This window comes from Uloborus diversus, chromosome 5 (assembly GCF_026930045.1).
Source record: "Uloborus diversus isolate 005 chromosome 5, Udiv.v.3.1, whole genome shotgun sequence".
Lineage (NCBI taxonomy): Eukaryota > Metazoa > Arthropoda > Arachnida > Araneae > Uloboridae > Uloborus > Uloborus diversus.
Genome location: NC_072735.1, coordinates 89,464,149 through 89,476,270, shown reverse-complemented (window position 1 = coordinate 89,476,270; position 12,122 = coordinate 89,464,149). Strand labels below are relative to the sequence as shown.

Sequence of the window (12,122 nt, the reverse complement as noted above, 5' to 3'; positions counted from 1 at the left end):
TTAACAAAAAAAACACACATTTGAATTGCTGAATATGTTACAACTTTGCATTAGTACTTTCAAGCTCTTCATTAGTTTCATTAGAATCTATTCATTACACAAGTATGTTCACAAACTAAACGAAAATTTATTGATTCGCAAATCCGTGACGTTTATTTCCAAGTACATAAAAAATCTTTTTAATCCATTCCCTTTTTCAGATCTCTTGTAAATATAGGCTAGCATTTTTTGCGTTGAAACTAGAGCTGATAAGTGAAAAAATAAAAGCCCTTTGGTTAATGTTTCAAGCTGTATCCCTACTCTCTTAAAAAATTCCAGCGATTTTAACTCAGACTGAGTAAATTTTCACTCCTTTCCAGTGTCGAAAACGCATTTTCCTTATAGGAGTGAATTTCATTCCTTTTGCGGAGCGGTTATTTTCACTCCTTTTGGATAAGCTAATTTCACTCCCTTTTGATAAGTGTTTTTCACTCTTTTTAAGACTAAATTAATATCCTAAATGAGTGGTTGCTTTCCGTTTTGGAAAGCCGCTATTTCACTCTTTTTTTAGAATAAAATTGGTAAAATCATTTCACTCTCCTTTGGTGAAATTGTTTTTTAAACGTGTTTTCATGTGCTTATGCTGTGTATTTGAATTTTAAACTGTTTTTAAAACTTATTTCATTTGAAAAAAAAATTAGTTTTTCAATTTAAAAAATGAAAAAAAAAATGTTTTAAGTGTTTCCGAAGAGGATGCACAAGAACTGTATGGTAAGTACGAAGAATTTTCTTTTTTATTAAAACTTTAACTGGTAATATTTCTTGAACTACTCGTATATCGTTACAAATCACCCACGTGCAATATTACGTACATTTCCGAATCTAAAGATTGAAATAAAACTAAAAAACCCACACAGTTCCAAATAAATAGATTTAAAATTTTGAAACTCCGTATTGATATTCTCGGTGTGCCTTTTAACATTAATAATGTTTTAAAAGTTACATCAGTTCAAATTAATTTAAAAAGTCACTCATAAATTGTGACAAGATACGTTTGAATTCGATATTTTTTTTCTTCGAGGCCATTCATTAATTACGTAAGGACAATTTTGCCAGTTTTTGACCTTCCCTTCCCCCTATGTAAGGGTATGGAAGACTCCCCCCCCCATCTTACGTAAGATTCTTTTTTTTCTTCACAATAATAACAAATATTACATCACTGGGATTGTTCTTAAATTAACTATCTTTTTTTTTTTTTTTAATTTTTTCAAAAACATTTTTGAGTAAAGAAATGTTTACTGTAAGGAATCTAGACCGAATGTTTTTCGACAAATAATTTTTGTATATGATGCGATAATAATTAAAAATAAGACATGCAAAACACAGTGCGATTCTTTTATTATATTTTACACGTTTCATTCTTTGAAACACAAGTAAAAAACAGCACATCCTATAATACATACTTTTACCTTCCTGAAGCAAATGAAATATAATATTTGCCAAACCACTTGACCGCGGATTTCTAATATAAAATATCGGCTTGGAAAATATTACGTAAGAATGGATCCACCAACTCCCCTCTCCAAGAAAGGGTATGTAGAGAATTCCCCCCTCCCCCTCAGGACCCTGAATTAATGAATGGCCCGTTACACATATGAATGAGTGTATTATACAAAGTTTATGATACTCTTTAAAGTTTATTATACACAAAAACAATGTTTGATTAATTTAAAATATACGCAGTGGTTGGAGCTCCGACCATCGGGAGCGGATTCGATATCCGACCTATAGATTTGCGTATGGTCGGGTCTGTAACACCTGCCTAAAATATATATACAGTACACACACACCAAAGATGGTAACGACTGTTTCAAATGTCATATTTTTTATTCGATTTCCGAAATAAAATTTTGATACCAGTTTCATTAATTTGGAAGAAAAAGTTACAAAAAGTTCGCCGTAACATTGCACGTGGGTGATTTGTAACGATATAGCAGTTCAAGAAATATTAACAGTTACAAGTTTTAATAAAAAAGAAAATTCTTCGCACTTACCATTCAGTTTTTGTGCATTTCCTTCAGAATCCTCATTCGGCGACAAATAGTGTTTTAATTCATTAAATGAAGACATTCAGATAGCGACATCTACTTGGTATTCGCGACCAACGTTAGTTAAGCCTAACGTGGAGGTGTAGAAGATTCTCTCTAAACAAAATCACGTGACAGAATCGAACCAATGAAAATGCTTTTGAGTCCTTCTTTTAAAGAATGTTTTTATTTTTCGCTCTTTAAAAGAGTGTTTCTGAATTTCACGCCAATAAGGAAAAGTTTTAGTCTTGGTTTTTTTCGTAAAGCGTCTTTTTTCGATAAAGCTAGCACTCAGAAAGAATGAATGCACCCGCAATAGATTTCACTCTTTTTAAGAGTTATTTTTTCATTCTTTTGAATTAAGAGTGTATTTTCCTTTCTTTCAACTTGAATTATTTTTCACTAAATACAGTCTTTCTATAATATTTTACCCAAAGTGTACATGAAGGCCCTTTTCATTTTAGGTTTCTAGCTGAAGCTTTAAAAGTTTGATATGATGAACCTGAACAGTTTCATTTTCTTTTGCAAAAAGAATGAGTGAACTCTCACTTTTATTTAATTTTCTTTGTTTCTCTGCTCTTCCGTCTTCGTATAATAGAATCTCATGACAAAATCGTCTGATATCAAAAATATTCTCTATTCAAACTGAAACTCTGTTGGTAACTTTCCAGTTGAAAAACGAAATGCGGCCGAGAATTCATCAATGTGAAGGAAGTAGGAGAAGGAATGTTTGCGTTACCTGCATACACTGAAAAAACGATTCAGAAACGTTCCTGGAAAATAATAGGCAGCTGATGTGCCCATTTTCAGTCAGTAACATATCTTACAAAAACCAGGAACGTTTTCTGATAAAAGTCAGTAACTTTTCTGAAATATTAAGAAATCTCCCCTATTAAAGCCAGTAGTGAACCTTCTAGAAAAATTAAATAGGTTTAATTTATTTGATCACAACCATCCTGATTTACCATGAAAGCTCCAGAAGTATTAGAGCAACCACGGCCACGCTATGCGAAAATTGCAAGCAAGAACCAAGCATATTCCTTGCCTGCAATTTCTGCCTCGCAAAGCTGAAGCTATCCAGTGACTTATTTGCTCCCATTGGAAGCTTAGTCAATCCGGACGGGCCATAATAGGGTGGGCCGAAATAAGCCGAAAAAACTTTTTTTTCGAAATCAATTTTTGGATAGCGCGCAAAAGTTGCGTAGTGAGCTAGTTAGCACTCACAAAAAATTTCTTGGATGTTAAAAAATATCTAGCCGGCGCTATTTGACACTAAAAAACCGAAAAAATAGAAAAAAAATGAATTTTTGTCGAAATTTTTTCTAAAAAACTAAATTCCGAATATTTTGCTGAAATGCACCGAAAATGTTATATAATGAGCCAGTTCGAGCCCATAAAATGTTTCATTGATTTTAATGAGCATTTAACCGCTCCTTTCTGACATCAAAAATTGGAGAAAAATGAAAAAAATACTGAATTTCTTTAAAAACCTATGTGAAAATTATTTTTCGAAATTAAATCATAAACAAATTAATTAAATATCACTATTAATCATAGTAATTATTATCGCGCAATAGTATCATACATTTTCTAGAATTGCTTATAGAGATAATAAAATTTTGAAAAAGAAATCTTCAAATTTGATTTATAATACCTCATGCATAATGAGGATTAATTTTTTGGAATAATATTGTCCCTTGTTATCAAATGATGGAAGTTCTTTCCGAGCTTGAAGTTTAACACGAATGTATCCATCTCGTGCAGTTTCACCACGAACTTTTATTGCAGCTTCGGTTATTAGTTTCACACAACGTTCCACAGCTTGCATTGTGACAGGGAAATTTCTCGAAAGTGAACTCTGTAGGCTGTTCTTTGCACATTTCTTTCAATTGTTGGTCTTTTAGATGCACTGTAAGAGGTGGCTCTATTACAACACAGTTTGCCCAATCAACTAAATCAACATAATCAACGGCATCAAAATTGAGTTTAGGACGCTTAAAAAATCGTACACCATCCGAACTCTTCGTCTTCTTATTTTTAGAGTTAAGAATATGCCTAACAGCTAATTCCCGAATGTATTTTCTTGAGTCAAACAACATTGTCAACAGTAGCTGTTCAGGATGAGCGAAATATGCATTATTTGAGAGAACTTTGAAAATTATCTCTTTAACGTTGTCTGGAAACTGACTTTCAAGAGAAATCATTTTCCAAAAATGATGGGCACCATACTGGCAGTTCGGTTTTATTTTTATTTCAAACCACATTGGAGCATAAACTGACATTACATACTTCACAAGCATTGTAAGATTTTCTGATGGAGTTGGAGTGTCTATATACAAGTGTAACAAACGGTTTGCAGTTGTCAGCCATCGCGCATGACAGAGTTTGCCTGGGCTACTGTTAGCCACGCTAGAGGGACAACTAGCATATTTTACGGCAAGACAGATTCTATACAAATATTGTTGTTCAGTACTTAAATTTTTTATATCTTTCATGTCCAAAACCAGAAGATTGCAGTCAATTTTATCAAGTTTGATCACCGGATTTTTTTCACAATCTCTAAGAAGTTGTCCGATAGCTCCAGAATATGAATGTGGCCCCTTTGTGCAACCGTCCAACTCCAGAATAAGATGCCTCAGTGACAACTCATTAGTAGGCAGCAGACTTATGTTCCACCGTAAAGGTCTTTTGAGATATGTCTCAAGTAAACAAATTACTCCACCTTTCCATCCCGTATTTACATTTGTTCCGTCTCATCCAATAACCAATAAGTTAAGCAAGCTCATATTATACTTTTTTGCAAAGCCTATAATACCTTGCGAAATTTCTTTTGCAATTTCACCACCTGTTAGTGATAAATGACCAATGTACTTGCTACCTGGTTCTTCTACCAGTGCTATACATGTGCTTCAGATGCTAATTTTTGATGGCCAGATGTCTTTTGAAGGGTGTCATCTTTGCGGCCGTCAAAATACAAACTCTTTATGGCTGCCCCTTTAATTGCTCTTAAATCCATTTCTCTTGGCTCACTCCTTTTTTTATCGACTCCCTCCTTTGGTTTTATCGGCTATATTTTTGTTTTGTTTAGGATAAACTAAGTCGAAATCAGCGAGAACTGCTGTAGCAATTTTAGCCACTGCTCTATTTGAAGCGACAGTTAGATCTGCTGCTAAAGCTGTATGAGGCATAAAAATGTCAGCATGTCCTGCATTTCCTGTCAGGGGTTTCGTCTCTTAAGTGGGTAGTAAAATCGAGAGGAAGAAATGGCTTGAGAAAAAGAAGAATATTTGCGTTAAATTCATTGGTCAGTTTAAAGGACTTCAGAGGATTCACATTTTTTTAATACTCAAGGGCTCTATTTGTTAACCATATATAAAATAGTTATAAAATAATCTTAGGAATAACAGAAGCAGTTGAGCGCCGTTTATTATCCAGGAGAAACAATTGTAACCGAAGATTAAAAAATTAGCATCTTATATAACTATTTTTTATTTGAGTGTGTGCATTTTTTACAATTGGTGTACAAATGTCGCATAAAATTGATTCAATTTTCCCTGTTTTTTCTACGTAACGTATTGCGTAACATTTCAGTATTTACGTATTTTGAAACATTTTTTTTTATTATTATTTTCATTTTTCCCATGTTTCAGTCTTAAAGGAGCGTAGCTAAATATTCTACGAAATGCATAAAAGTCTTTGAGGATTTTAACTAATTCACTGACAGATACTTCTAATGTTTGCTGAAACTAGCTTCAAACTTTTATTTTTGACCCCTTCTTTTATTTATTTATTTATTTATTTATTTTTTTTTTTTTTGAAAAAATTGCATTTTTGCCCTTTTTTTCAGTTTTTCAAGGTCAAATAGCGCCGGCTAAATATTTAACAAATTTAGCGAAATTTTTTATGGGTAATAACGGGCCCATATAGCAACTTTTCCGCCCTATCCAAAAACAGATTTCCAAAAAAAGTTTTTTCGGCCCACCCTAATAAACAGTCTAAAGCCGATACACTTAATAAACACACTCCGTCAATATTTAAACTGGTAGCAAAAAATATTTTTTACACCAGTGCAAGGTCTGCATTCGTGCATCTTTTAGGAATTCAGGAAACTTTTTTGCGAAGATACTTGATTTTCTGGGGAAATAGGTGAAAAACTCTGAAATCACGAAACGTTCCACGGAAATAGCCAGTAACGTTTCGGAATTTTTTTACAGTGTAGGGCTGTCAAATATTGGACTATTTTTTTCCCTTCATAACTGACATGTTTTCCCAGCACAGAAAGCTTATATAAACACAAATTTCATTTTTGTGATCTCATTTTTTGCTCCTTTTTTTAGAATAGGAGTTTTCATATTGTCTTGAGAAGTGCTTTGTTTCAACTCTTCAAAAATCGAATTTTCCGATTACTTGTTTTGCGATTGTAAAAGAACTATTGAATCTACAAACTTCGATTTTGGTTTAAATGAAAGCCAATTAAATTTACTGCAACAGTATATCCAGTTTTTTTTTTCTTGTAGAGTAGGAATTTATTTAGATATTTCATCTGAAATGTTATCAAAGCATTTTTTTTTTTTTTCATTTTTCACGATAAATGGCCAATTTTTGAATTACGATATCTTCTAACCTATTAATCGTGCAGAGCGCTACTTAAGCTTAAATTGTTCAAAATTTAATGTGCTTTAAAACTGGTATTCATATTTAGCATAACAAGTGGCAAAGTTTAGGAGTTAGGAAGGAAAAACTAAAAAAGTCCGAAAATTTCGCAGTTTTTCGCGAATTGCGCAGCAAGCACAGGTTTCTGAAAACTGCAAACAGATTTACACTACCTTAACTGACCCAAACAACGTATTAAAAAATCAGAACAACATCGTGCTTTGCGATTTTAGCCTCTTTTTTTTTGTATATCATGACTAATAACGACAAATGAACGAAAAATGAAAGGAAGCGAAGTAAATACACAAGGGACCGGAAACTATTCGCCAAAGGAAAATCGAACATATGATTGTGAGACTAACAGTGTTGCGCAAGAAAGAATTTCCTTAATTCCAAAATAATTAGTTTTTGAAAAACATTTAATTTGGAGACTGAAGGCTTTGCCTAAAGGATTAATTAAGATTTATTAGTATCTGTGTTTCTTTGTTACTTAACTTCATCCATAAATCGCAATAGAAGGCACTCTAAAGCAAATTATGCATTATCTCATATCTTGGTTGTTTATAGTGTACGTCTACAACAACTAAGGAACTAAATAATAGTTTAATATTTTATGCTTGTAAGAACAACTGTTACTACTCACTAAAAAACGAATAATAATTATTGTACTGCCACTGCGGGTGTTATTTAGTTAATATATCGTGAGTTATTGAATATTATCGATTTTCCAATATAAGAAAAACAGGCAAACTTATTACAGCTCAAAATTGTACATGGTTGAGCAAGTAGATGAAACCTCTAGTTTAGAAGCTATTAGAGGTAGAGAGCGAAAGTAACTGTTCCTAATAAGTACCTTTAATAGCTCTGTTAATGTTGTATTCAGGATCAGGGATTTTTTTTCTGTTTTATATTAATTTTATTTATTCATTTATTTATACATTTTTCATTCACTTATTCATGCGTAGACTTATTTATTTATTTCTTAATAAGCTCTAATGATAGTTTATTAATTTCATTAATCATTGGCTTATACTGTATAAAAAATACGAAACCACTCTGAGTTCTTCTGAGTAACGTTTCTAAATTTCAAGGATTTGCACCAGTTTCCTGTGAGAGACAAGTTTTTTTGCGAAAAGTTTTCAGAACGGCAACAAGCTCCTTAAATGCCGATTTTATAATGTGGGTGACTCTAATGTTTCGTTTCTGCTTCAACCATATTTACTTTAGAAATCTTCCTGGTAAATCAGAAAAGGGCCAAGCTATTACTATAACATATGTAAGTTTCCACAGAAAACAAAAAAAACTTCCTAAAGTGGTTCAGAAACGCTACTGGCTTTGATTGGGAAGTTTCTTGACTTTTTCAGAAAAATTTCAGATTTAACTTTAAGAAGCTTTCTATCTTTTATTGAGAAACTTTCCTGGTTTTTCCCAGATACGTCATTGACATAAATTAGCCATATTAGCTGCTCGTTTTTTTTTTCCAGCAGCGTTTCAGATTTTTTTAAATTAACGTTTATCATTCTAATGTCGTTGCAATTGTCAGAGCAAACATGGAGACCATTGTAATGTGACCAGTGAAATTTTGCTCTTTGGAGTTACGTACTTTCATGTTTTTTTTTTCTTCATGCATAAATGCAGTGTTTATTTTTTATGACTTCTTAGTATTGCATGTTTTTGTGCATTGTTATTTTATAACTTAACTTTAGCCATTTAGGTTTGGAAATTATGCATACTTAAGTTTTAAATTCAATTTGCCTTAAAAATTTGTGGAACTGAAACATTAAAATGAGTTAATGCAATGTCCGATTTTCAATTCAGTTTTATCTCCGTTAAAATTTGTTTTTAAACTTTTTTTTGCATTAAAATTACATGTAGTACATCTCTTATTTAATCGCACACATTTCTTTATGAAAAGTACATGTATCTTTTGACTATTGCTTCTATTCTATTTTAGAATATCAGGATTCGTTTATGTTCCATTTTTATGTTTTGTAGTGTAAATAATTATTCTGAAAAAAAAAACCCTTACATTTAGCCAAAATTGTAGCTTTTATGAACACGGAGCAATCACCAGACTACAATCCTTAACAGCGGAATATTCAATTGTTCATACATGGATTCAAGTTTTTGTTTATTTATTTATTTTTTGCTAAGTCCTAAACTTTTGTTTAGACAATTGGCTAATTTTTGATCGTTTTCGAGTTATGGTATTTGCTGTATTAATGTAGTAGGAATACAAGAAAAAAATAGCAAATGGTGAAAATGCACTTTTGAAGTAAAAGTTTCAAAAAAAAAAAATAATAATAATAATAATTACTATTAAGAAAAAATATTATAAAACTAATCAAACGAGAACGAGTTTTCATCTTATTATTAATGAGGGGGAAAACGTACATGTATTTTAAACAGTACGGAAAATATATTCACTTAAATATAGCTAGATTTTAAATTGCGTGTACTTAGAAAAAACCAGACTTCCGTTTTTTTTTTCCTTTTCTTTAAGTTTTGTCTCTGAATTTCATACCGTGATTGCTTTGCTAAATTATGCCAGAACAAATAAATACAATATAATAATAATCTTAAATTCTTCTCCGCTTCTTACTTTTCCGTTGAAGATACTGGAAAAAAGAAAATGTATCCTTAGCGAGAAAAATATGCATCAACTGCCGTGAATAAAAATCAAAAAAGCATTTTCTGAGACGAAAATGCTCTCGGAAGTAACTTGATAATTATTCTGCGCCCAAAGAAGATTCCATACAATAATTTTGTGTTTTCCTCCTTTGTGTCTTTGTTCCTATGTTTGGCATCTTTATCGGTGCAAACATAGTTTGAATTTTATTTATTATAAAGAAAATACAATTATACGTTAATGGTTGAGGCATACAAGCAGGAAAAAAAAATGCTTGAAATTCAGTTTCGACTCAATGTTTGACAATGCATTTGCCGTTAAACAGATTTTTGATCTTCAAGTTTTTAAAGGTACGGATTACTTTTTGTTCTTCAAATCTGAATATTTGTTTCTACTTAAAAATGTCCAATATATTTGGCAATGTAGCGAGAAATTACATTTTTAAACGCCACTAAATATCTATAGTTCAGAATCTATAGTTCACCACGTAAACATATTTTGGGTGTCTTTTCGCGGTTACGAACGCACCGCAAAAAATAGAACAGTTAAAACATCGCCATTGTGTTTTTATATTAATTGTACAAATAAGTTTTAAAGGACTATTTTTTTCAAGTTTTACGCTATATTGGGAAAAAATGGTGTCAACCATTGTCTATCGTTGACCACTACCTTTTCGCATCTTTTTGGCAATTTTCTTACGCCTACTCTAAACAACCTTGCGTCTTTTGATGCAACCCACGAATCGATCCGATTTTTGACTTCTTCACAAGAGCAGAACTGCTGATCCTCAAGAGCATGTGACATCGAAGAAATCAAACATTAGTCGGAAGGAGCAATGTCTGGGTTACATAACGGATGGTGTATTATTGCCCATTTCAGGGTATCGAGGTATGTTTTGACCGGCGGCGCAACATGTGGCCGAGCGTTATCAAGTTGCGAAATTACCTTGTTTTGCCTCTCCTTATATTGTGGCCGTTTTTCCCGCAATGCTCTGCTCAAACCCATCAATTGAGTTCCGTAAAGTCGTTTGGAACTAGTCTTCGTTCAATATAGCCTTCCATTCGGCATCTTCAAACTTTTGTGGTTTTCCATCGTACTCTTTGTCATTGATATCAAAATCACCACTTCTAAAACGTCTGTACCAAAACTGACAAGTGGAAACAGATAAAGCGTGTTCCTCGTACGCTTCTTGCAGCATTGATATCGATTGCTTTCAGCCGCACTTTTCTTCAAATGGAAGCAGAGAAGTAAACTTTCCCGCAAATTGTGTTTTGTTGGCACAAATGCTCACATATTCAGAGCACACAAAAACTATGTTGTTTCCACTTCAGCGAAATGTCACATATTGAAAATGAAAGTCTAACGATGAGGTTACAAAATGAAGTTAGTTGCAACATTGTCCGTTTTGATTTACTACCAGTGACGCCATCTCTTGAAAATTCTTTAAATCTTATTTGCATACCAGATAGCACACCAAAAACTGTTTTGGGGTGGTGAATAGGGACCGCACAAAAAATCGCATAAAAAATCGTTCGAAACTTCACGAGTTGCTATAAAAATAGTTTTCCCAACACAGCTTTTTTTTTTTTTTTTTTTATGCAGTGGATAGGGACCGCATAAAAAAAGTCTCATGTAGAAAATAACCCAAACAACTTACGGAATAACTAAGAATGAAATCTTTAAAGGATGTCAAAATTCACCAAGTGATGATTACATTTCCAAACAGTCAGGAAAAAATTACCAAAAAAGAAATAAGTGGCAGGTCACGATGGCTTCCAATCGGGGTGCCCTGTGGTCACTTGAAGATACTACCTTGCACTCGTTTTACAAATAATTTCGTCGAATGAGTCTTAATCTTATTGAAATTTTTATATAGCTACCGCAAGAGAAAAAAATAAAACTTGCACAAAAAAAAAAAAAAAAAAAAAAAAAAAAAGGTCGCACAAAGGCAGGCTTGAATGTTTTCATAAAATAGTTCAAATTTTGAGATGTACTTTTCGGTGTTTTTATTTTTTTTTTCTGTATTCCCTTGTCTATTTCTCAATCATTTAGTATAATATTATGTATTTTGCAGTAAGACACCCGTGCTGCTGTCAATCGTCTGGTGTGCTAATTTTACATTAGCTACACTGTTAAAACTACAGGTTGCGTTTGGCACCTTTCAGGGGTGAAACGCTTGTTCACCAGCGACACCCAATACGGAGCCGAAATCGCACCTCTTATTAGGGTGAAAAACGGGCACCTTTTAAAAGACAGACAGCGGCGGTGAAAAGAAGGAACCTTCAGAGAGATAAATGGCACCGTTACTGATTTCTGCAGTAGATCCTCTTCCCCCCCTCCCCCGTATTGTGTGCATTTTTGAATATTATTGTGTTTATTGTTTGTGTTTATGATATACAAAGTCTTGGTACGTTTTTCACATTGAATTGATTTTGGGTTAAAATTTGTCATTTAAGGCATTTGATCACATTTCAGACTTTCCAACATAATTTAGAAGCGTTCATGACTTCAATTCCTCTATCCGAGTTCTAACTCTCATAAAAACCCTTGGATTGCTCTGTAGTTTTAAATGGATATTGACATTTACTACAGCATAATACCAAAAATTAAGAATGTAGGCATCTATGGATAATTTACGGACACATTCAAAATTTTTCAGTTATATTACAATCACGGAGAAATCATATCGTTTCATAAATTGCAGGCGTTTTATAAACGTTCAAAATATTTTAATCAAGAGTAACATATTGATACGTATACATATATGGTTCGAC

At 32.8% G+C, this 12,122-nt stretch overlaps 1 protein-coding gene across 1 annotated transcript in view; it reads left to right on the top strand.

Annotated features, from left to right (window-relative positions):
- Positions 1–12,122, top strand: part of LOC129223003 (protein turtle-like) — a 114,578-nt gene that overhangs the window by 18,729 nt on the left and 83,727 nt on the right. The gene's annotated exons all lie outside the window — the stretch shown is intronic.